Source organism: Notechis scutatus, chromosome 2 (assembly GCF_049901735.1).
Source record: "Notechis scutatus isolate UNSWTSFEM ecotype Mainland chromosome 2, rNotScu1.2, whole genome shotgun sequence".
NCBI lineage: Eukaryota > Metazoa > Chordata > Lepidosauria > Squamata > Elapidae > Notechis > Notechis scutatus.
Window position 1 is genome coordinate 61,112,391 of NC_142010.1, and position 26,649 is coordinate 61,139,039.

At 43.4% G+C, this 26,649-nt stretch overlaps 1 protein-coding gene and 1 long non-coding RNA gene across 3 annotated transcripts in view; one reads left to right on the top strand and one right to left on the bottom strand.

Moving 5' to 3' along the window:
- PFKFB4 (6-phosphofructo-2-kinase/fructose-2,6-biphosphatase 4) overlaps positions 1–26,649 on the top strand; it is a 98,374-nt gene that overhangs the window by 17,808 nt on the left and 53,917 nt on the right. The window lies entirely within an intron of this gene.
- The window catches only part of LOC148132038 (uncharacterized), a 51,505-nt gene that overhangs the window by 14,721 nt on the left and 10,135 nt on the right, over positions 1–26,649 (bottom strand). The window contains exon 2 of the long non-coding RNA XR_015747530.1: positions 1,279–1,360. This is a non-coding gene — a long non-coding RNA (uncharacterized LOC148132038). The remainder of the gene's footprint in view (positions 1–1,278; positions 1,361–26,649) is intronic.

A 26,649-nucleotide genomic window follows, 5' to 3' on the forward strand; every position in this document is an offset into this window, starting at 1 on the left:
TCTCTGCCCTCTCAACAGTGGTCTCCTGTGATAACTACGGCTCCCTTTCCCATCACCCCGGGTTAGATCCTTCCTTAGGGTGCCACCAACCTGTGCCCTCCCACTGTTCACAGGTTTCCCACATGGGACCTCAACAAGGTCCTAGTTTCTCTTACACGTTCTCCGTTTGAGCCTTTGAGGAGTCATCTCTTCAGTTCCTCACCTTTAAGGTAGTTTTTCTAGTAGCCATCACTTCTGCTCGTCGAGTGTCGGAATTAGCAGCTCTGTCAGTCAGGAGCGATCTATGTGTGTTCCATGCAGACCGGGTCGTCCTGCGGCCTGACCCCATCTTTCCTACCCAAAGTTAACTCGCCCTTCCATAGATCTCAGGAACTGGTTCTACCAAATTTTGCCCTAGACCCTCCGGGAACAGGGAGGTTCTTTGGCACACCCTAGATGTTAGACGGGCTTGCGTATATATATTAAGCGCACTCAGTCCTTACGAAGGTCGAATCTCTTTTCCTGTCCTTTCAACCCAAGACACTAGGGCTCAAGGTTTCTCCTTCCACTATCAGCCGCTGGATCAGGGCGACCATCGCCAGGTGTTACCTTTCCCATTCTCTGCCGGCACCGGTGGAATAACTGCCCATTCCACCAGGAGTGCAGCCACTTCGGCGGCCTGGGCCACACAAGCCCCCATTGCTGACATTTGTAGGGCAGCCACCTGGGCCTCTCCGTCCCCGTTTATCAGGCATTACAAGATCGATACGTATGCCTCAGCTGAGGCCTCCTTTGGCCGGCGGGTCTTACAGAGGGTTGTCAATGATCCGGAGGGGCCTTCGGGCCAGACGGAATCCCACCCATAGGACAGCCAAGCTTTGGTATGTCCCACAGTCTGGATGCTCCGAGCTGCTCGAGGAGAATGGGCCGTTGGTCCTTACCTGATACGTCCCTTCTAGGCGAGCCGCGAGGAGCATCCAGCCCCACCCTAGCATCTCCGTCTGGTGGGGACTCCTGTTTTCAGCCAAGGAGCCAATAGTTGATTAGATAGGATTAATAACTTCTCTTCTCGTTATCGCAAAAACTGGGGAGGCTGCGCGATGCCACGTGGGAGGGGCGGAGCGTTTCCTCGTCTAAAGCTCAGCCTGAAAGAAGAGGACTCAGAAGCACATCCCACAGTCTGGATGCTCCTCGCGGCTCGCCTAGAAGGGCGTATCAGGTAGGACCAACGCCCATTTTATTTTTAAATCTCAGGAATTTAGTGAAAGTATATTCATTTTGTTGACATTAAAAATTTACCTTGATTGTATTGATTTCCAGAATGCCGACTTTAATACTTCACTGCTTTAATTAATGACTATTCAGCATTACATATTATTGTCTAAGAAGAAAGAAGAAAATAAAATCATTTATTTGTTCTTGCTTTTCAGTTTTTCATGCAGATACATATTTATTGTTCCTTACATCAAGGTAGTTCCAGTTCACCATGGATAATTTGCGTATTGATCAATTACCATTAAATTGGCTTTTACATACTTTGTGAGTCCATTGGTGTGTCATTTTAGAAGATTACATTCCTGTTTGCTGTAAGAATTATAGGAATCACTTCAGCTTCCCCAATATCATATAAACTATTATACAGGTGAGAATAACAGTTTGAAAAACATTGAATTTATTGAATTCCTGAATTCCTAAAATGCCTTTAATTGTATAGATTCAGATTAATTTTTTTAACAAAACACAAGTAAAATAATTTGGTCAGACTGTTAACATATTCCCTCTGGTTGGAGCTGTGTAATTGATTTTTAAATAAATTGTAATCGTACTTTTGTCATCCTCTTTCTGCGTGCATGAGTTTAGAACAATGGGAGTTTTAGAATAATTGAAAATTTTTTTTAGTATATTGAATTCTACTTAAATGAAACAAGAAGAAGCCTGTGGCTAATCTTAAAGCAAGAAATTGATTTTGTAAAAATTGGGATCAATTTTATTAATTTTTTGTGTTTTTAAGATTTAAATCCCAGCTTTCAGGCAAACGATTCTCAAGGCATTTCACAAGGAGCAAGTAATAAATAATGTTGTAACCCATGGAGACCTTTCCTCCCTTTCTTTTTGATGGATGGATCCAGAGTGTAGTTATTCTGGACATCATCCCAGGACAGATGGATGCAATTTTCCTTTTTCTCCTTTTGGTAGAAGGGTTCTTGTAGTTCTTGCAGTTGCTGCTCTTCAGCCAATGAATCAGGCCAAACAGAGGTTCCAATTTTTCCCCTGGGAACAGACTACAGAACATACAGAATTGAAAGAGAATTGGAAGAGTTGGAAGGCCTTGGAGGTCTTTTAATCCACCCCCCCTACCCAACTAAGAAACCCTATATTATTCCAGACAAATGGATGACCAATCTCTTCTTAAAAACCTCCAGTGATGGAGGATCCATAACTTCTGAAGGCAAGCCATTTTACTGATTAATTGTTCTCATTGTCAAGAAATTTCTTCTTAGTTCTAAGTTGAATCTCTCTTTGATAAATTTATATAAGTTATATAGACTTCTAGCCCTTGGACCGTTTGTTAGAATGTGCTTCACTTCTGCAGTAAAGCCTCAGGAAGGAGGTAATGATTTTTTTAACACATTGTGGTTTGGAGTTATGAAAACACAACTGTCAGTTTCCAGGTATAAGGAGTAACTACTTCCTTCTTTGAATACTTGGATTTACCTTAAATTTCCCAACATGATTTTGAAACAGTTAACACCCACAGTCTCAAGCATTATGCAAGCTATTTATTGCAAAACAGTAAACTTATTCTTAAATTATTTGTCATAAAAATATTAAGATTGTTTTTCTTTTAAATGAAACTAATGTTTGTCAGTATAAAAATAAAATCAGTCTTGAAGACTGACCATTGTGCAGTATAATACTGGCATAGATTTGAGGACTAAAGAAATAATATCTGCATGCATTTTGACCTTATTAACTTGTAGAATCTAGTTACACCCAGTTTGACCTTGAGACAAAGTTTTATAAATTGGTCACAAAAACATGATGACTGAAACTCATCATATTACATATGTTTTCTCTTCAATAAGAAGATATGTTAATCTATTTTGAAATGTATCATTACAGATTGCTTTCTTTTTTTTTTGTAATTTTTTAAATTAATTTTCAATAAACAAACATACACAAACAAAACACAAAACATGAAAATATAAAACTTCTTTTGGGAAAGCGGCTTAATCCCGGGTTACATCTTTTTATACAGACATAAATTCAAATTCATGCTCACTTTATATACCATTTCATATCTTATTTACCATTCTACATTTTCTGTATAGCTTCTCCTCTCTTTTCACTCTCTTAATTCTGTTTTATTTATTTCATCTCAATTTAAATCATTATGCTTATATCTTTTGTCTGTTCTGTTTCAATTATCTATTATCTTTTCTCATTAACACAAAATTTCTCCTGTAATCACTGATTGAAGTATGACGCCTTTATATCTTTCCCCTAAATTTAACACTTAAAATAATATATAATTTTCATTCGGATTCTGCTTAGTACATTCTAAAGCAACGTACTATATTTTTAAAATAAGAAAAAGTAATAAGTTTATAATATAATTAAAACAATAATCCATAGCAAATTAAACTCTATCGTTAAGTCTTAAACATTTTACACATTCCTTTTAATATTTTATCCCATTTTATAATCATATAATGTTCCAGTTTTCTAACATTATTTCAAATACAAATACAACATTACAATCTTTATGTACTTTTGCAGAATCTCTTTTTTAATTATATTTTTACCCATTATCTCTGAATAAGTCCTGTTTCTTTATATTTGTTTCAAACTTTTGTAACTTCTCTTCCCCTTTTCCCTTCCTTTCTTCTCCAATCTAGCCTCTTTACCCCCTTGTCTCTTAATCTCCACCCTCTTGATCTCCACCCTATTCTATATTCCTCTTTTCTGTTGCTTTCTGACATTGTATCTATTTTTCACCTTATTTTTCCCTTTTTTGGTTGTTTTTTTAAGTCTTAAATTCTCCATTCTCTTTCCCCTCTTCCCCTTTTCTTCCGTTGCTTGTTCGTTAAAGATGGCTTCTTCTTCATCCCAATCTTCTTGTTCTTGTAGTTTCTGATAAGTAGAAATCGCCATTTCTAAGAAGTGAAAAACAGAGCCAGAAGAGCCCTTCCCTACAGATTGCTTTCTACTAAATAGGGTACTTAGACAAACTACATTAATGGCAGGTGAATTAATTGTTAAGTGAACAATGAAACCATAACATTCAGATGTTATTTTTATAATTTTCAATCTGGCCTACTTCAAAATACACAGGTTTGGTTTTAGTTTAAGACTAAATTTAAATCTTAATTTTGCTTTGGAGCTACTCAATTGGAAGCCGCCCAGATTTGACTGAAAGATGGACGACTGTATAAGGCAGTGGTTCCCAAACTTTTTCAGTCCACCACCCCCTTGATGCTACAAACTCATCCTCAGTGCCCCCCACCCAGGGATGGGATTCAAATTTCTTAACCAGTTCTGTGGGCGTGGCCTAATTTGTGGGTGTGGCTTGGTGGTCACATGACCAGATGGGTGTGGTTTGGTGGTCATGTGACTGGGTGGGCGTGGACAGGTGGCCATGTGACTGGCAAACCAAATACAAGTGGTCCTCGCTTAATGGCCGGTTGCTTAGCAAGTTTTCTAATTTATGACTGATCTTCCCAGAGCTACTTGACCTGTTTTTTGAGTTTTGACGACCATGCACACACACACATTCCCTTCTAACCCTGCTGGAGCAGGTGGTTGGACTAGATATCTCATTCACTTTCTCCTCCCTCCCTTTCTTTCTTTCTCTTTCTCTTTCTCTTTGTCCCTTCCTTCCAGCCCCCTCTTTCTTTGTCCTTTCTTTGCCCTTTCTTCCCTTCTCTTCCTTTCTCTCTCCCTTTTTCTTTCTTTCCCTTTTCTTTCTTTACTTTCTTGTCTCTTTCTCTCTCTCTTTCTTTCTCTCTTTCCCTGTCTCTCAATCCCTTCCCTTCCTCCTTCGCTCTCTCCTCCGAAGCTAGGAGACCCACCTGAAACACACACTTTTAAACGAAGTAGTCACCCAGCAGTGTCGCTCGTGACAAGTCTCCCAGAGTCCCAGGGACTGGCCGCGATTGTCTGTTCATGCCTGGTCCCGCGTTGCTTCCAGGTCCAACAAAGGGACCACGGCAGGACTTCCACCCCTCCCTCTTTTGGGGAAAAGGCTGGGAACTTCAAGCGAGGCTGCAGCCTCGCCCACCACAGGAGCTGTGGGAGAAGTGAGCTGCAGAAAAGGTGAACCAGCCAGGGCAGACCCGTCGCTACTCATCAGCTGCTGGGGCTTGTCAGTCGTAGATGCTGAGGGGGAGTGTGGGAGGCAACCAGAAAGCACAAGGCTTATGCTGCTTGCATCGGCCCTCTGCCAGCTGCCCCTCCGAGCATTTTAGCCAAGTGTGGGCTGCCGCTATGCAAGCTCCATGGGTGGAAGATCCGCTCTTGCAAGGCTTGACTCGCATCATTCTCACAGCGGCACCCTGCACCAGCCAAAGCGCGCAGGCTGGTGGGCAGCACAGGGAAGGGGCAGCAAGCAAGGGGCGATGCCAAGGGCATAGCATCATGCTCCCCTCTGCCCCTAGCAGGTAAGGCCCAGCAGCTGCAGAGAATCCAGGTGGGATCCAAGCAGCAACGGGTGAGCCCTGGATTGCCTTCCTATTGGCCACCAGCAAGCCAGGCAAGTGGGGTGGGGAGAAGCTGAGTTGCGCCCTGCGAGGGCCCACCTCCAGCACTCCTCTGCCACCCCCTTGCCTCTTAATGCCTCCCTGCTGCCCCCCTGTCCCTTATCGCCCACTTAAGTCATCCCACCGCCCCCAGGGGGTGGTACCATCCACTTTGGGAACCACTAATATATGGGTTACAAACAAAGAAATGGACACTCTCACTGAGTAAAGGAATTAATTATTTGACAAAATTTCTAAGCATTTGTGGAAGAGAACAAAGGAATTCCTATGTGGATACCTGGCCAAATGAATAACTTCTACAAGCCTATTTTTTATTACATTGGAGTTCTGACATCATAAAAGTATTTTTGCAGCATAATAATTCTGTCTATAAGATTATTTTGAAAGTAGTAGTTTGTCCCAACAAGTGAACTTTGGATTTCAGTATACTATAGTTCCCTGAGCATTTATTCTCTGCTGTAAGGGTGATTTTTTAAAATATTTTTTTTCTCAATCTTGGAGCATATGAAGTAAATTCATTCACTTTATCAAGTCTCTAATTTTCTGGCTGAATATAGAGACAGGTAGCTAAACACTACAAAGGCTTCCATACAAAGTTTCTTTATTGGATTATATCAGGCATCCTCAAGGTATAACTCACAGTTATGCTGAGATTCATCTCATGACCAATCTTTGCATTGTCATCTTCATAGTGTGAAAAGATAGTTATCTTCATCCCATAACGATATAGCAAGGGAAGACTCCAGCATGATGCTGGGTCCAGGCAGGATTGACCAAAACTCACCCCCAGCCCAACCAGAGGTCAATTCAGTGACCAATCAGGATTACAGATGTAACCACATGACATGAACTACTTCTCCCATGAGGCATTACCTACATTTTCCATGAGGCATTCCCTTAAGAGGACAGCTCTCATTCCCAAACTATGAGGGCTATCCACAAAATAGATTACGTTTTCGTCTGTAGCAAGAAGGGGTGGAGCTAGCGCAGCCATCTTTGGTCTGTGCATCCGCCGCTCAGTCTGCATCTAGTCGTGCTAGTGGGAGGTTCATATCGTTGCCCGTTATTTCACAGCAAACATTTGAAATGTGTGCTGCAATTGAAAATCCTGCGAGTTGTGAGGTGCGATCAGTGATAAGGTTTTTGTTGGCAAAAAACCATAAACCGATTGAAATTTTAATTGAAAAATTGAAAAACTAAGAAAAGCAATTCAGAACAAGCGTAGAGGAAAGTTAAGCTCAAAAATTTTGTTTTTGCATGACAATGCCCGACCACACACAGCAAATCGCACTCGAGAAGTCCTGAATGCTTTCAAGTGGGAGATTTTTCCTCATCCGCCCTACAGCCCCGATATTGCACCAAGCGACTACCACTTGTTTCCGAGGATGAAGACCTGGCTTGGAACAAAATTTTTGAGTTTAACTTTCCTCTACGCATCATGTCTCCCATTCTTGCTTCTGTTCTGGCAGAAGCGGCTCATCCCAATCTTTGATGTTTTGGGACAGTGTGTGCAGAAGCAGTCTACCTTGGATTGTCAAAGGTGCTGCAAATCCTAGAGGATCGAACAGGCTGTTCACCGTTGACAGTACTCTTCTCCTTACACTTCCTTAGTGTTATTTTTTTTTTTAAAGAATAGGGTCAATCTCTTTAAATTGTTCATTGTTTAACAGTGGTTTACCCCTTGCAGGGGAGATTAACTTTGCCAGTTCTGTTAACATTTGAGTCGTTAACAATTGAGTTAGGAGAGACAAGTGATGTGTGCTTCCCAGATGCAGCGATGGATTAGATAAAGACCCAGAAATGTAAATTGGGTCCTGAAATTATAGTTGGGAGTTTTTTTGATACGGTATTTGGGAATCTGTTTATGTGTTCACTAAGAGTCACTTGAATAGTAAAGATTGAAATGGTCTGGAAGAGGAATGGAGTGTTCTAAATTTGTTCATAATATTTTCTTAATATTGACTTGGAGTGCCTCTTCTTTCTTACACCGTTCCTCCCATAGTTTATATCTTGAATACAAGTCTTGGCAACAGAAAAAAATTACACTGAAATGCTAGTATAATAGGAGGGCAGCTGGAAACAAAAGAGAGAATGACAAAGGCTCCTGGATATATTAGCAGACCAGAATCATAGGACAAAAATGTCACATCTATATTTATCAGGTAACTGCAAAAAGAGGAATCAGTAGTAAGATGAGCTTGTGACTGGTGTATTGGAAGTCATCAGTGACCACAGAATAATTTCTTCTGGAGTCTTATTGCATTTAACAGGACAGTGCTATGCATGTTTACTCAAAAGGAAATAAATTAAGGAAATAAATTAATAAAGGAAATGACTCTTAAATAAGGATGCATAGAATTGCAATTTAATTAATTTAATTGAGTCATGTTATTACCTTGCATTATATTATTTTAAAAGAGAATTAAATGTAAAAATGGAATAAATAACATACACTATGAGATAACATTTTTCCAGATTGGTTTATGTTCATTTATGCAAGAAACCAAGAGATTTTAATTATTTATTTCAATAGTATTTATTTTTCAATATTTACTTCGTTTCCTTCTTTGTATGTAAGAGAAAAATGCAGTGGATAAATAAAATTTCACTTATAACATGTGAGTATTCTTGCCAGCTAAGAATCTTTTCCTTCAATTTAAATACATGTTTCTTTTTAAATAATTCAAATGCTGCCTCCAATAAAATAGACAAATATTTCTTCTTGCACAGGGTTGCATGTAGATGACTAGAAGAATGATTACATGAATGAGACATCAACTAATAGAAGAATAAATTAGTCTTGGGTGGGAGAAACATCTTTTAAAATATTTAAAATAATTATATTTTTATACCATATTTGTTCTTTTTAGGAAAGCTATAATAATATGCAGCTAGTACTTTCTATGCGGTGAATCTTATTATACTAGTGTTCAGAATAGGAGAAACTATTTGTTTTCACCATTGAATAAGTCCCTCTCCAGTAAATGCTAGAGGTATAGATCCAGTATTGTAACGTGATACAATAGTAATTAAGAAGAGCAAATAAAGCAGGAAATAATAAAATAATGCATGGCAAGATTAATATTCATAAAATATCTAGGTGGCTCATATGTTGTGTGAAAGGTCTTTTTTAAAGTTTCTGAATACAAAGCTGAAAGAAAGCTTATATGCAGATCTGCGGAATACCATTTGTCATTTCTGCCCTGTCTTTCCAAGTGCAATTGCCAAATTCTTGAAAAACAATTCAGCTAGGTTAAAACTAGTGATTACTTGATAAAATGTTTTTCCCCACAACAGAACTGCCTTCTATTTCACTTTTTATACTTAGAGTAAAAGTTTCCTATTCTTATTGCCTGGGACATGAAAGAAAATGGCGGGCCGCCCCCGGGGGGGGGCCCCCCCCGCGCCCCCCCCCGGGGGGGCCCCGGGGGGGGGGGGGGGCCCCCCCCCCCCCCCCCCCCCCCGGCGGGGGGGCGGGGGCGGGGGGCCCCCGCGGGGGGGGGGGGGCCGGGGGGGGGGGGGGATTTCTACAGCGAGAGTTGAGTTTTGATCTTTATAAAAAGATTGTCAGGTTAAGGAGATCTATCAGTCTCCAACTTCTTATTTTTTTTCTGGATAAGATAAAAATAAGCTTAAAGTTTGGTATACACCTACTATATCTGTGGTTTCAATCAGGTCAGGTGAATTAGTGAAACATGGATTTTTATAATGATAACTTATAGGAATTTTTTAAGAAAGTAAACAAAAGAAGAATGATTACTCTAGAATTAGGCTACTGTCAGGCTGTGTTTTGTCTCTAGTTTTTGATACATGAAATGAACAGACAGTATAGCAGAGATGCCATCTACCGGCAGTGAATAAATGTGGTTCATCATGTCCATCATGTGTTTTGCTGCTTATGGACTGTGACCATCTGCGCAATTAAAATATGTTTTGCATTCTTGCTAATTATTTCATGTGCTGTTTTTTCTTAGGAGTGTGTCTTCAGGGTTTTATTAATGGCTTTGGACATAGTTCAATAATGTTTTTAATTAACCTAGGAGGATTTGGAGATATTCCTATTGTAGTGATCTTGGGTATGGTAGATATGCCATTATTTCAGTAATAGATAAGAAGTCAGACATTTTATGTATTTTTTTTTCCTATTCTCTCTTCTGAATCATTCCTCAGATGAAAGATTTGATTGTGGTTAAGGAAGGTGACCTGATACATAGGGCTATAATCTAGGTCAGGGATCCCCAACCCCCATCCATGGACTTGGACCGGGCTGCGGCATGACAGCAACTGAGCCGTGCAAAAAAGCAAAGGCCCATCTGCAGAATGCAGGCAGCATGCAAAAGCACGTCCCCTCCAATCCGTCGAAAAAACTGTATCCATGAAATTGGTCCCTGGTGCCCAAAAGGTTGGGGACTGCTGATCTAGCTAGTGTTACAAAATGAACTATGCTTTCCTGTTAATTGCCAAATCAGTATTCTTTTTTCTGAGTACGTAAAGCATTTCTAACATAAAACTTGAGAGTTAGGTGAAAAGACCTTATTTTCTATTAGAATTTCATCTTTTTCTTGAAGTTTCTTATTTTAGAATGCAATACTGCAGGCTACTTCTACTTATTGCCAGCTGCCTGCAATTTGGCAGTTCAAATCTCATCGGCTCAAGGTTGATTCAGTCTTCCATCCTTCCGAGGTGGGTAAAATGAGGAACCAGATTGTCGGGGGTAATATGCTGACTCTGTAACCACTTAGAAAGGGCTGTAAAGCATTGTGAAGGTGGTATATAAATCTAAGTGCTATTGCTACTTTATTATTATTATCTCATTACATTAGTGTTCAGAATAGCAGCTCTTTGTTTATTCCATCAAATAAGACTCTTCCCAGTAAATCTTCTTGTTCATCTAAGTTGCTATCTTTGAGTCTTGACCATACCAGCTTTTTGTTCATGTTCTCCCATAAACCATTGGATTGTGCTTGAAATATCTAATTTGATATTGAATTTAATATTCAGGACTCTCAAAATTATTTTTCAGTTAGACTTCAAACTCCTGACAGAACTATGAACTTGAATTAACTTTGGATTTCCGGATTGCCTCTTGGAAAACAGTTTTTATTTTCAAGTAAAATGATGATTTGCTTTGTATAATTACTTGTTTACTATTTAGTTGGATTACTGCATTGCCTAACTCCAAAACAACTGAATGACATTATCATATCATTAGACCTCAATCCCTTTTCTGTTGTGAAATACTTATTAAAAATTTTTTCCCTGGCACCAAAACCATAGTGAATTACTGCAATATGATTGTTGATCCACCTACCTGAGTACGAAGAAATCACAGATGATTCACAGGATTGCATCTCCTTTTTGTAGACCATTTAAGATATTTGATATTTATTTGATCATATGGCTCCTTCCTATTTCTACTGTACCTTCATGTGTTGCCCAGCAGATGGAACCTAAGAATGGTTCTCAAGTTTCCAAAGTCTTTTACTTTAAAATCTTGGTAAAAGTGAAGTGGTGATTAACAACACCAACTCATTTAATATGAAGACACAAAGCTCCCCATACAGCATGTAATTAGGGATCTTAAAGGAATGTGATACTATATTGTAGAGAATTTCCTACTAGGGTATTACATTTTTATACAGATTTATGCTTTATATTCTTCTGTGCATTTACATACTATTTAAAATCTGCAACACTGTCGGCCTAATTTTATACATCACAATTGTTGAAACTAATGCTGAATGATTTTGATATGAGGTGGACATAGTTTAATTTCTTTTCAGCTTATCTCCTGCTTTTAATTTATTTTGCTTATAGTCTTGCAATTTGGCCATGAGGGAAAAGAAATTCTACCATAACAAGAGCAATCTTGACAGTTTTTAAGATATGTGGAACATGAAATTGTTCATATTTATCTAGAGATATGAAAACTAAACCCCTCACCCAGAACAATAAAGACAAATATTTTTCCTTAGGTTCTTTTTTTCCCCTTTTCTAAAAAATTAGAAAAAATAGAAGCATAAATTTAAAAAAACAATTGAAATAATTTATTCTGGAATAATAAATGTAGCAACAGGAAGTGCTCTTGTGATGCTATCTTTATACACTAAAATTTTAAATTAACTTTGAAGACCTTTGTATAGGCTATCTTCTATACAGAGCAGAAGCCATGCAGTGCAATTCAAAAATGCAGGAACATGATGTAATTCTGCTCCTGAGGGCAGTATCTATTTTCACTAAAGAAAGGAACATGATTTGCTTGTGGGATTTTTGTTGCTGACTTTTTTTGTACAGGTCAGTGAATTTGCTCCTGACTAGTTCTCAAAAGGCATAAATATTTTATTATTATAATGATGGTTTTTTCTTCCCTTTTCAGTTATTTTTTCCAAGTTGTCAAACTGACAAAACTGAGAGAGCTGAGAACCTATAGTTCTCCAGCTTATATTTCAGTTTCAATTTCAAGAAATTAAAATAATTTCAAAGCAATTCCATTAATAAATATCATTATTGTCTAAATTAAACTTTTACATTTAATAAATACAGAAGTATATTATTTTCTAACAATCTGAACAGTCCTGTAATTGATCTTTATTATTGCAAGTTTGCATTTTGGGTATTTACAATTTCAAAATATTTTTATATTTTAAAATTTAGACTTAGTTTACTATTAATAAGATTGGCTTGGGCCCAGGGAATAAAGAGCTGAAATTTTTAATCACATTCCTTTAAATTATAGATTCAGCAGGTTGCAGTATAGAAATTACAAATTTGGGAGTCCTATTAGATTATTGGGTCATCTTTTCAGAGATACTTCTTTACCTAAACAGAGAAACAAAACGACCACAGGTGGGCAAAAAGCTTCCCCATTGAGCTTCTTGTAGGAATCTGGCAGGGAGCATTTGAAATCTCCTTCCCTTCCCTTCCCTTCCCCGCCCATTCCATGAGAATTAGGGAAAGTGCTGTCTGAGATGGTTTTCTTAAATTACATTTCTACCTCAGATTTCTTTTATCTGACTATCTGCGGTTCTTCCACCATTTCTCAAAGTTCTTCCTTCTGCTCATTACAATATGATTTAATGTTGCCAGAGCTTTCTGCTCCACATGTGGTCAGACTTGCCCATCTGCCAAAACTGAGCAAAGACCAGTTTTGTCATCCACCTCCAAATATGGACCTGGATGATTCCCAAATCATAAACTTACTGCTTTAGGGAAAGTGTCACAGAGTTAAAACTAGATCTGAAATATGTTGGTTCCTGGATTAACAGCGGTTTCCTTAAGAGTTCACTTTCATTTGTTTTGTCCCATCCAAACCTCCAAGGACTAGATGAAGATTTTTACAGCATCTCTGGTTCTTTCTGGACTACAGATGTGCAGCTGGGTATCATCAGATATTGATCACCTTTCCCAGAATTCTCATGTATATGTTAAAGAGTAGGGAAAAGAACTGATATTTCATGGAAGGGAACACTTGCTGGGTTGACTGCTCACTCTCCCATGAGCTGTTCAGAGCATCCAGAAGCGGGAGGTGCTTCAGTCTCTTCTGGAAAGGCTGGGCTTAAAACTCCGGGACGCTCCTCCTCCTCCACGGGACACTTCCTCAGCGTCCCCCAGTTTTAGCTCAGCCTTTGTGGTAAGAGGTTGTGCACTCCCTGACTGGAACGGTTTCTGATTCAGCTAGTCAAGATTCAGGTTTGCTGTTGGGTTAATTCAGCTTGCAAATTTTCCCCCCTATTAATCTGGCGATTTCAAGGCTTGTGGCTCTATTAGGTTATCACCCTGATCAGTTGAGAGCAGCTCTTTGTGACTGGCAGAGCCTGCCACTTCGCAGGCAGTCTGAGACGGCCGCTTCAGGCAATTAGCCTATCTAATTCCCCGATTGTCTTATCTTTGCGATCTTGCCGGAATGCTCGCAGCCGCGGCTCACTTCTCCTTACAGGATCATTTGTCTGACATTTTGGAGAGTCAGCAGCAGCGGCTCATTAAACTGCTCAGGCATTTAACATAGGAGTTTCTGCCTTCCCGCCTTTTTAAACGGCTGGCTTCAAGTTCGCGCCTAAATATTACAGGCGCCATTCCCCGCTGGTTTCCCTTCTTGGGGACCAGGGCAAGTACTTTCCCACTCAACTTTCCTGGGATTATTTCTCTCTTAGCCTGCTGGCGTTGAATAAGCAGGCTAGTCCTTAAACAGGAATTGCTTTTGGATCGTTACATTGGAGCGAAGCCTCAAGTGCCATTTCAAACAGCGGGATGTTTTTGATAGGAAAGGATCCATCCAGGACCTGTATAGCTGGTTTCCCTTGTTGGGGACCAGGGATCCTGAATATTTCTTGCTTGGAGCGCTTGGGGGGTTTCCCTTGCTGGGGACCCTTAGATACTGTTTCCCATATATATGGGCTTACATATAGATATAGGCATATGTGTGTTTGTATATATATATATAGAGAGAGAGACTTACACTCCTGGAGAAGCGCCCTACTTTCAACCACAGGGGTAGGCACCACCCCTAAGTACAAATAATAATAATAATAATAATAATAATAATAATAATAATAATAATAATTATAAAAATTAAAGTTAGAGACATGAGATTCAGTCCTCCACAATGGAAGGTGACAACATCTTCCGCTCCCAGACAAATAAGTCCCGAGATAAGTCAGTGGGCCCCAAAAAGGTCTCTAAGGCAGCGGATAAGGATGCCCATACACGGCATCAAGCCTTGGAAAGGCAGTGGCAGAATCCATCCAGACCAGACACTTTTCAGCTACTTCGGAAGCGGGATCCCTGTCTGCTTGATCCTTTGCGCATATGGGACATCATCAAACTCAGGTATTCCCCAATATCCCTGACATACCAGCCCAGGGTCTTCGAGAGGAGGTGGAATTAGATGACCAGGATGTTCCCATGGAGGTGGGGTCGATCCATCAGATGGACTTGGGGTTGTCAGAGGCTGACCCACTAGAACGAGGAATGTCGGATGACGAAGGCCTCATTCCGGACCAACCTACCTTTTCTGGCCTTTTTTGTCCGCACCTCTTTAATTCTTTACTGTTCAAAGCAAAGAACACCACTAAACTAGGCACATCAAGCCCTCATCCATTGTCAACAGGGTCTCAGGACGAATCCGAGGATCTAATATTCTCACAACCGGCTAATGAGGCAGAAACTATTCCTGTCCCTCGTATGTTTGCTGAATTAGTACAAAATCAGTGGGCATCAGCAGCATCCTACCCAGCCCCAACAGGGTACGATAAAACGATATTATAATTTGGCACCAGAGTTTTCAAATTTTCTCAAAACGCCACAGGTGGATGAGCCCATTGTGGCACTGGCCTCTTCTTCAACCTTTCCCAACGAGGCCGAGGAAGCCCTGAGACCGGAGGAAAAGAGAGCAGAGTTGGCACTCCGTAGGGCACATGTTTCTCCGTAGAAATGCTACGAGCATCCATAGAATGGGAAGTGCTCTAGTCTCGCGTTATACAGGCTGAGCTGTAATTGAGGGAACGCCCTCCTCCACGTGACTCCTCCTTGCGTTCCCCTCCCAGTTTAGCTCAGCCTTCGATCAAACAGGCAGCTAATTGTGTTCCTTGGCCGTTTCAGGGTTCTTTATTGATTCCTTATTGATTGCTTTCAGGTTTGAACTAATTTCCTTAATCCTTGTTTCTTGTGCTTATTTGGGTTGTCTAAATTATTGTTTATATTAATTTTTAAGCGAGTTTTCTCGCTCTCAGGGGAGAGCTAGGGGGAGTTGGAGCTTTGCCCCCCCACCCCCCCTCCTTTCTCTGCCGCTCCGAAGCTGCGCTCCTGGAAGCCAGCCGTTTGTTTCGACGGTGCTTATCTTTCCGATCGCTTCGTCTTCCCCCCCAACGCTATCGGAGGAAGCGTCGCTTCTTCTCCCGGCCCTTCTGAGTTCGTTCTCTTTTTCTAAGGGCTGGTGTGTCTCTGGGCTGCTGGCGCCATTGCGGGCGGCCATTTTAGGCACGCCTCGTGATCGACGCCATTTTAGATAAGCCTGAAGTTGCGTGGTGGATTTTTAGAGGGCCCTTAGCGTGATTACTAGGCCGCGTGGGCTCCGTATCGCAGGGAATACCGTGGCTCCGTGCCCAGTTATTCCCCTTTGCTTGCCTTTCTTTTATTTTGATTAGTGCTGCTGTGTTATTGCCCGCAACTCACCCAGAGACCCTGGCAGAAACCTTCCAAGTTCGCTGGGAGGCTGCCCTTGGAGGCCTTTTCCTCACTTTCTTTTTGAATTTTTCTTGTGCACTGATCCTTCCCTGTGTGTGTAGGAGGATTTAAAATTATTTGTTTTTCTCTGTGCACTGGCCTCAGCGTTGTATTTGGCTTCTCTTGTACAGTTTATAGTTATTTAGTTTTACAATAGGTTTTCTTTCCTTTTTTACTGCCTTGGGGGCCTGCCCCATATATATATATATATATATAAATATTTAAAAAAATATATATTAAAAATTAAAAAAAACTCCAATACTTAAAGGATTAAAAATTAATATAATAAGCTAGGTTAGAATTATAATAAGCTAGGTTAGAATTAATTAAACAATTTTTTTGCTTTATTGCCTTTCTTTAGGGATAGTTATTTAGGAGAAATTCTCCTTTTTTCCTTCCAAAAGGGGGACGTGACCCAATTTAGGAAAACCGGCCTAGGTGATAGGCCGAACTCCTCAGCACAATCAAGCACCTCTCTCTCCCTTTTTTTGCTTTATATTATGGCAGAGTGCAATCCTAGTGGGCCTTCCTTAAAGGCCAAATCCAAAACCCACTATTTACACACAAGGGACAAGGATTCCTCCAGTGCCTCACAGAGGGACGCCTTCCGTCGTCATAAGGCTCTGGAGAAGGAATTCAGCAAACGCTCCAAGGGTTCACCTTCTGTAGCCATTGCCTCTCCCTCTCTTACTGTTCAGCCTTCCCCCGCCGGGGCAGTCTTCCCCATCCAGGTGCAGCTCTACTCGAAGTCTTCAATCGACTCGTGTCCCCGAAGCAACCTTCACGCCCACTGCAGCGGGCCTACGAGTTGAAGACCCGGTCTCGTCTGTCATCCCTGACAGCATCAAGGAGTGGATACAGCTCGCCATCCGGCAGGGGATTGCCGAGGGCATGCAGCAGATGTCAAGACCAGAGGCTCAGAGAATGGAGCCTGCACATACACCCATGCCCGGACCCATCACAGAATCGACATCTCCGCAGGGTCAGGTACCTCTCCAATTGGACGCCCTGCGCCTGGAGGGTGAGGAGGCCCTGGTGGAAGAGGAAGGGGACTTTCAGTCCTTCAGGGATGAAGAAGACTCTGATAGGGGGTCATTTCAGTATTCCGAACCCATATTTGAGGGGGATCCCATGGAGGGGGAAATGTCAGAAGACGAGGGCATTTCCCCCGAACAACCAACCATAGTAGGTCTGTTCAAGCCTCAGTTATTTAAATCTTTGTTATTCAAAGCCAAAAATATCTCAGGTCTTCTTCCCCAATCCACCTCTGAGCCACCTTCTGCTACCCCAGGGGGTCATGAAGATGCTGTTTTCAGTCATCCCATTGTTGAGACTGAAGTAATCCCCACCCCCCCGATATTTGCCGACCTAGTAGCTAGACAGCTGGCGTCGACAGGACCTTCCCCTGCCCCCTCTAATCAGGACAAGAGGTTGTTCAATCTTGACCTGGAATTTTCAGCAATGCTGGCTACTCCGGAGGTTGACGACCCTATCATCAGATTGGCTTCTTCTTCTTCCAATCCCACTGACTCCCTAGAGGCACTTAAACCGGAGGATAAACGAGCAGAGCTGGCGCTTCGGCGGGCGCACCAATCAGACGCATGGGCCATAACATCGGCCACAGCGGCCTCCTTTTTTACCCGCTCCTCTATAAGATGGCTTAAGCAACTCAAGCAACATGTCCGGCCTCTAACACAAGAGCCCAACAGGACATCGCCAAACTTACAGCCGCGGCGGAATTTGCAGCTGACGCCACTTTCCATTCAGTGAAGTTCTCAGCATGGGCCATTTCCTCTCACGTGGCTGCTCGTAGGCTACTCTGGCTCCGGCAATGGCATGCCGATGTGAAAAATAAGTCAAAATTGGCATCAGCACCCATTTCGGGGGGTAAACTTTTTGGCCCTGCCCTAGAACCATTGCTTTTGGAGACACGCAATAAAAAGAAGTTTCTCCCATCCATCTTGCGTAGACCAGATACCAGAGGATCCCATCCCTTTCGGAGGGGCTCCTTTCGCCCCTCCTTCCAGCAGTCCTTCACCCCCAGGTATCAGGCCTCGAAGTCCTTTCGCCCAGCCTATCAGGATAGGGGTGACTCAAGTGACAGAGGCAGGAGAGGGGGAAATTACAGGAGGCCCTTCAGGGGTTCAGGAACCAGGACGTCCCGAAGACCCAGATAGCCTTTTCGGCTCCTTTCCCATTGGCGGTCGCCTTAGGCACTTTGCTAACCAATGGTCGGGTTGGTAGCATCCACCTCGGATTCTTGGGTGAGAGACACTGTTAGATTTGGCCTCTCCCTTCAATTTCATTCTTTTCCTCCGAACCATTTTATGGTTTCTCCCCTATCCAGAGACCCGGTTAAGCGGGCGCTTATGTCCTCAGCTATCCAGCATTTAACTGACATTAGGGCTATCCAGCCCGTACCTGCCTCGGAGCGGGGACAGGGGTTCTATTCCCTTCTCTTTTTAGTCCCTAAGCATTCGGGAGGCTGGAGGCCCATTCTGGATTTGAAAAGACTCAATCGTTTTATTATTAGACACAAATTTAAAATGCACACCCTCCAATCCATCCTGCAGAGTATTAGAAAGGGAGACTGGATGACCTCAATAGACCTGTCCGAGGCCTACCTCCATGTTCCTATCCTTCCAGCACACTCCAAATTCTTGAGGTTTTGTTATAATCATCAGCATTTTCAATATGTAGCTCTCCCCTTTGGGTTGGTTTCGGCCCCAAGGACCTTTACTAAAGTACTAGCAGCTTTAGCGGCTCACCTCAGACACGTCCCAATCCGAATTCATTGCTATCTTGATGATATCTTAGTGGTGTCGCCCAATCAAACCCAGGCCTCACGTGACACTAACACCACCCTTTCGGTGTTGCAGGCCCACGGCTTTCTGGTAAACTGGGAAAAGAGTCAACTTACTCCTTCCACTCGGATAGCCCATTTGGGAACCATCATCGATTCGGTTAGGGAAAAGGTTTTCCTTTCCCAGGATAGGTTCATCAGCATCCAAACCTCCATCAGGGCCATCAGGCAGTCTCCCAGGGTATCTTTGCTTGATTTATCCAAGCTATTGGGTAAACTCGTTTCCTGCATTTCCATTATTCCTTGGGCACGCTTGCATTCTAGGTCGCTGCAGTGGTTCCTTCTGCCGTACCAACGTTCCGGACAAAGCAACTCCAACACCAGGGTGCGAGTCCCTCCACGGGTGCTCACCTCCCTTCTATGGTGGACAAGACCTTCCATCAACAAGGGTCATCTGTTCAAAGATCCTCCAAGAGTCACGCTCACTACGGATGCCAGTCTTTTAGGATGGGGAGCGCACCTTCACTCTCTCTCGGCTCAGGGCGTTTGGTCCGCCACCGAGCAGCGATGCAGCATCAATTGGTTGGAGCTTCACGCGGTGTACTTGGCTCTGAAGGCCTTCCTTCCTCAGGTACAACAAACCCACGTGTTGATTCTCACCGACAACACTACAACCAAGGCGCATATCAATCGTCAAGGGGGCACTCACTCTCTTCGATTGATGAGGGAAGCCGAACGTCTTTGTCGATGGGCAGAAAAACATCTTCTATCCATCAAAGCGGAATACATCTCGGGAGCCTCGAACGTACACGCGGATTGGCTCAGCAGAACCGTGCTGGACCAAGCGGAATGGCGTCTTCATCCTCTTCTGTTCAAGGAGGCAATGACCATCTTCGGCCAGCCTCTAGTAGACCTCTTTGCTTCTCCGTGCAACGCTCAGATGCCAAGGTTTTTCTCCCGCTACCCAACCAACGGACCAGAGAATTTCGATGCCCTCCGTTGCCCCTGGCCTCCCGGCCTTCTCTATGCCTTTCCTCCTCTTCCGCTAATCCCCAAAGTGGTTCGGAAACTGGTTCTGGAAAAGGCGGAGGTTCTTCTAGTAGCGCCATATTGGCCCAGGAGACCGTGGTTCGCGGACCTTCGCGACCTGTCGGTGGCCCCTCCTTGGAAGATTCCGGCGGACAAAGTCTCCCTGTCTCAGGGTCCTCTCCTCCATCCAGATCCACAGTGGCTTCAGCTAGCCATTTGGAGGTTGAGTGGGAAAAGCTAAAGGCAGAGGGTCTTTCGCCTCAAGTTATCGCTACCATCTTGGCAGCTAGGCGTCCTTCCACCACTCGCATTTATAATGCAACCTGGAATGCTTTCTACAAATGGTGCCGCTTATCTGCTATCAATCCGTTCTCTCCTTCCGTGGTGCAAGTTCTGGCCTTCTTGCAAGACGGTCTAGACAAAGGTCTCTCTCCAAACACTCTGAGACACCAAGTCTCGGCTCTTTCAACAGTTATATCTGGTGACTCGTCCGTGCCGCTCTCCCACCATCCTCGTATCAAGGCCTTTCTCAGAGGAGCCTCCAATCTGCGCCCCCCAAATGGTCCACAGATACCCTACCTGGGACCTTAATAAAGTTTTGTTGGCATTAACCAAACCTCCCTTCGAGCCTCTCAGGGAGACCTCGCTTCAGTTCCTCACTTTTAAAATGGTGTTTTTAGTGGCCATTACTTCTGCAAGAAGGATATCTGAAATTGCAGCTCTATCCGTCAGAAAAGACCTGTGTATTTTCCATCCTGATCGGGTGATTCTGAGACCTGACCCTGTATTTATGCCAAAGGTTAATTCGGCTTTTCACAGAGCACAAGAATTGGTCCTGCCTAACTTTTGCCCGAAACCTGTATGGGAGAGGGAACGGCAATGGCACACCCTTGATGTGCGCAGAGCCCTCCGCATATACATCCATCGTACTCAGCCCATTATAAAGTCTGAGTTGCTTTTCATTTCCTTTCAGCCAAAGACGCTGGGTTGCAAAGTCTCCCCGTCTACTGTAGGTCGATGGATCAGGGCTACCATATCTAAGGCCTATTTATCTCAAGCCTTACCGGTCCCTTGTGGAATCACTGCTCACTCTACCAGGAGTGCGGCTACCTCGGTAGCCTGGGCCACTCAGGCTTCCATCCATGACATATGTAGAGCGGCTACCTGGGCTTCCCCATCTCCCTTTATAAGGCATTATAGAATTGACGCTTCCGCTGAGGCATCTTTTGGCCGACGAGTCCTTCAGCAGGTGGCGAGAGAGTCAGAGGAGATTCCGACCCAGACGGACTCCCGCCCATAGGACACACATGCTTTGGTATGTCCCATTCTATGGATGCTCGTAGCATTTCTACGGAGAATGGGCGTTGGTTCTTACCTGATACGCTTCTTCTCGTAGAAATGCGTAGAGCATCCATCCCCACCCTTTTATCTCCGTCTGGTAGGGAATCCTGTTTCGGCCAATGATCCTATTGTTATTACTATTGTTAAGAGTTGTATTTCTTAATTGAGTTAGTGGCTTAGTTTTGTCCTCTCGTTTCGCTAAACTGGGAGGGGAACGCAAGGAGGAGTCACGTGGAGGAGGAGGGCGTTCCCTCAATTACAGCTCAGCCTGTATAACGCGAGACTAGAGCACTTCCCATTCTATGGATGCTCTACGCATTTCTACGAGAAGAAGCGTATCAGGTAAGAACCAACGCCCATTCTGACGCCTGGGCCATTAGGGCAGCTACAACTGCATCCTTTTTTTACACGGTCCTCCCTTCGATGGCTCTTCCACTTGAGGGATATATTGCCGGCGTCAAATGTCCAAGCCCACCAGGACATTGCTATTATTGCAGCAGAAGAATTCTCCGCCAACGCCACATTTAATACAGTCAAATTCTCGTCTAGGGCCATAGCATCTCACGTATCAGCACGGAGACTGCTAAGGCTCAGACATTGGCAGGCGGATACCAAGCATAAATGCAAGCTGGCATCAGCCCCAATATCGGGGGATAAATTATTTGGCAGTGTCTTGGAGCCCCTGCTTATTGAGAATAGAAACAAGAAAAAAGTGCTTCCCCCCTCTTTTTCGGAGGTCTGAAAACAGAACGCCCCAGTCGTTTCGGAGGGGTTCCTTTCGGCCCTACTATCAAGACCCATACGTTCCCAGATCGCAAAGAACATCAGGCTACAGACCCAGTTTTAGACAGCATAGGTTGGAATCTTCCGGCAGAGGTCAGTGGGGAGGCCAAAACAGAAGAAACCCCAGAGGTACTGGAGGCTGATGATAGCCCCAAGTGAGTCTTTGACAACAGCTCCCATTGGAGGGCGGCTAAAATTGTTTGCTGATCAATGGGACAGCTCCACCTCTGATGCGTGGGTCAGGGACTCTGTTAGGTTTGGTTTGGCGCTAGAGTTTCAATCCTCCGAACTTTTTCATTAGGAGCCCTAGGTCCACGGACCCCATTGATGCAGGAGGCTATCAATCATCTTCTGCACATTTGAGCCATTAGAGAGGCCCCATCTGAACAACGAGGTCAAGGCTGTTACTCTATTGTTTGTCGTCCCAAAGAGTTCGGGGGGCTGGAGGGCAATTCAAATGTCTGAACAGATAATTGGTTTATCGAAAATTCAAAATGACTACTCTCCAGTCCATTTTGCTCAGCATCAGAGAGAACGATGTCCTGACCTCTATAGATCTGACAGAGGCTTATCTACATATACCAATTAGACCTGCTCACTACAAATACCTTAGATTTTGCTATTGTGATCAGCACTACGAATATATCGCCCTACCATTCGGTCTGGCTTCGGCCCCTAGGACTTTTAGCAAGGTCCTAGCGGCTTTGGCTACCTCCCTCAGGATCAAATCTATTCATTTAAAATGTTATCTGGATGATATTTTAATTTTGTCATCTTCCAGACATCAAGCAAATTTGGATACCAAGATTACTCTGGAGACCCTTCAAGGTCATGGCTTTTCCATAAATTGGGATAAAAGCCATTTGATCCCTTTAACTAGGTTAGTTCATTTAGGGGCAGTGATAGATACCGTGGAGGGCAAGGTTTTTCTCTCTCAGGACAGGTTGAATAGTATCCAGTCTTTGGCCAGAGAGATCAGAGCCTTAAAGAGGGTTTCCGTGGTAGTTCTGTCTCAACTGTTAGGGAAACTGATTTCTTGTATTTCCATTGTGCCTTGGGCTCGATTCCATTCTAGATTCCATTCTGCAATGGTTCCTGCTACCTTTCCAGCGATCCGGAAGAGCCACTTCCAACGTCCGGATAAAGGTACTGCACAATGTTCTCCGATCGCTCCGCTGGTGGTCGGAAAACACGATAAACAAGGGGTGTCCTTTCAAGGAACCTTGCAGGGCAACGATCACAACCGACGCCAGCCTGGTAGAATGGGGCGCTCACTTCCAATCCCACACTGCACAGGGAATTTGGACTATTTCCGAACAATCACAAAGCATCAACCTGTTGGAGCTGTGAGCAGTTCATCTGGCGTTACGCAGTTTTCTACCCCTTTTCCAATCACGCCACGCTCTGGTCTTGACAGACAATATCACAACCAAGGCCCACGTAAACAGACAGGGGGATACCCACTCCAAACTTCTGATGCTGGAGACGGCCAGGTTGTTCAAGTGAGCCAAGGCCAATTGTTGTCGCTCAAGGCAGAGCACATAGCAGAGGCTTTAAACACACAAGCGGACTGGCTCAACAGGGCCTCGATAGATCAGGCAGAGTGGCGCCTACACCCATCTCTCTTCCAGGAAGCAGTGCGGAGGTTTGGGCAACCAGTGATCGATCTATTTGCCTCTCCCCGTAACGCCCAATTGCCCCGGTATATTTCAAGGTGCCCGACTCAGGGGGCGGAGGCCGTCAATGCTCTGCGATGTCAGTGGCCTCGCGGACTTCTATATGCGTTTCCTCCACTCCCTGTAATACCCAGGTTGATCCAGAAGTTATTGGAGGAATGAGCGGAACTGATATTGGTTGCCCCTTGCTGGCCCAGGCGAACAAGGTTCGCGGACTTACAGGACCTGTAGAGAGAACAACCGTGGAAAATTCCACCGTCGAGGGTTTCCCTCTCGCAAGGGCTGGTACTTCACCCGGACCCACAATGGCTCAGCCTAGCCGTATGGAGGTTGAGCTGAACCGTTTAAGGACCCAACAGATTTCAGAGGATGCCATTGCCACCATACAAGCATCCAGACGTTCCTCTACAAATCGTATTGAAGCAGCTGAAATAGAGCATATAAAGCACTTTTCATATAGAGCATATTTTTCATATAAAGCATATGAAGCACTTTTCATATTTAGCACAGGTCAACAAGTCATATTTAGCAAAGGTCCCTTCCTGTCACTATGCTTAACATAACATTGGGTAAACCCACAGCTTTGCTTAATTCAGGAACTGGAACTAACCACGTTACTGTAAACAACGGTGAACATGGAAAATAACTGGTGGTGCAAGATAGCTGAATGATCAAAAATATACTTGTTATTTCCTCTTTATACTTCCTTTATAAAATTGTATGCAATATTGTCCTTATTTGGTAAAATGTAGTAAGAGTAACGCCCAGGTCTATGCTGAGGTCATAATGGGTATAAAAGTATTGTCTCAGGAAGAGCTGGGGGTTCAGAATTTGCCATGTTAATGCTCTGAACACTTTGCGCAAATAAAACCTGTATTCTCTAACCTTTCGTGGTCTTGTGTCCTGATTTGGAAGCAAGATTTGCTGCAACAGTATATACGAGGCCACGTGGTCCGCTTTCTGTCGCTGGTGCCGGGGGCCTAAGATCGACCCAACTGCCCCATCAATAGGACAATTATTGGACTTTTTACAGGAGGGGTTGACCAAGGGCCTAATACTTCCAAATACTTTACGCAGACAGGTGGCGGCCTTAGCCTCGGTGATATCCTGGGGTGACCTTCGTTCCATAGGGCACCATCCACATATCCGCAGCTTTTTTAAGGGTGCTGCAAACTTACGACCTCCTGTAATTCACCGCTATCCCACTTGGGAGCTCAACAAGGTGTTAACCGCACTTACAACTGGCCCGTTTGAGCCTTTAAGAACCACTAGTCTCAAATTCCTGACGTATAAGATGGTCTTCTTAATTGCGATCACATCAGCAAGGAGGATTTCCGAGTTGGCAGCATTGTCGATGAGAAAGGACCTGTGCGTGTTTCATGCGGTCAGAGTGGTTCTCAGATTGGATCCATTGTTCATCCCTAAAGTAAATTCAGCCTTCCACAGAGCGCAGGAATTGGTGCTTCCAAATTTTTGTCCGAAACCATCTCATAGACTGGAGCATCAATGGCATCGACTTGACATTCGAAGGGCATTAAGCATCCTATCTAGACCGCACAGTGGCATTTCGAAAATCTGAGGCTCTATTCCTATCCTTCAACCCATCCACTTTAGGACACAGGGTGTCGCCGACCATTGGTAGATGGTTGAGAGCCACCATAGCTAAAAGTTATGAATGCCAGTCCATCTCAGTTCCTAAGGGCATTACAGCCCACTCGACAAGGAGTGCGGCAACATCAGCAGCATGGGCCACTTGGGCTTTCATAGACGAAATCTGCAGAGCGGCGACTTGGGCTTCACCATCGCGCTTTGTCAGAAATTATAAAATTGATATCTACGCCTCAGCGGACGCTTCATTTAGCAGAAGAGTCCTGCAGAGGGTCCATAGGGTTTAGGAGTGGATTTCAATCCAGATGGAGTCCCTCCCTAAGGACAGGCCAAGTTTTGGTATGTCCCACTTCTGGATGCTCTGAACAGCTCATGGGAGAAAGGGCGTTGGCACTTTCCTGATACGCCCATTCTCTGTGAGCTGTGAAGAGCATCCAGCCCCACCCATTTCTTTCTGTCTGGTGGGGTTCCGTTCCGTTCAGGGATCTAGATTAGGTGATGAGTCCTGGACTTTGGCACTCAGTCTTCGCAAAACAGGGGGATGCTGAGGAGGTGTCCCGTGGAGGAGGAGAATAAGAATGACCATTCTTATTCCTGTAGTATTGCTTCAGTATGAGATCTTACCAATGCTTGGTCAAAATAACATTTTGTATTTCTCCTTTGCGGACCGATGGGAGGAGATGGTTCTGCCCATGCCCGCCTGCCACTTTCACTGCCCAGTGCCAAAAAGCTCAAGGTCTGATAGTAGGCCATGGCCCCAGGGGTTGGGGACCCCTGCTCTAGATGTTGCTACCATTATTTTATCTCCTCAATCTCCTTAGTAAATCAAGGAGTAAATTTATATAATTTATAGAAAACACGAATTTTTAAAAATTCATTGTATTATATAAGGTAGTATATAGTGGAACAGAAAAGTACAGTTTAAAAATAATAATTTTATGTATTATTGCTCAACCTCTTTTGCCTTGTATTATGTTTCCCTATAAGTCACCTTTGTTTAGTCTCAGCAGTTTTGCCTTCTGGCAAAGAGACGTTTTTTACTAGTCATTCCCACAATTATAGCCATTGTGTAAGAACATCCATAACACTTCCTTACCATGTTCAAAAGAGCAGTAGTTTTAAATACTGTATTAATAAACATCAAAAGAATCAATGAAAGGATTCTGTTATAAGTTTATTTAATTTTATTTATGTAATTTTTTATTAAAATGTTAGCACATTACAACTTTATATCCATTCATATTATAGTGCCTTTCAAAGCTCTATAATATACATGCGCTGGTGAAACCCTTTATATGTTAGTTTAGTAGTTTGCTGTAGATAATTACAGAAATTAGAAGGGCTGTGCACACTTTCCTAATCAAAGTACTGATGATCTTATCCATTCAGTCCTGTCTGAATCCTCTTGGCCAATTCTAAGGGTCAGTTCTCTCCATATCTTCTAATCTTG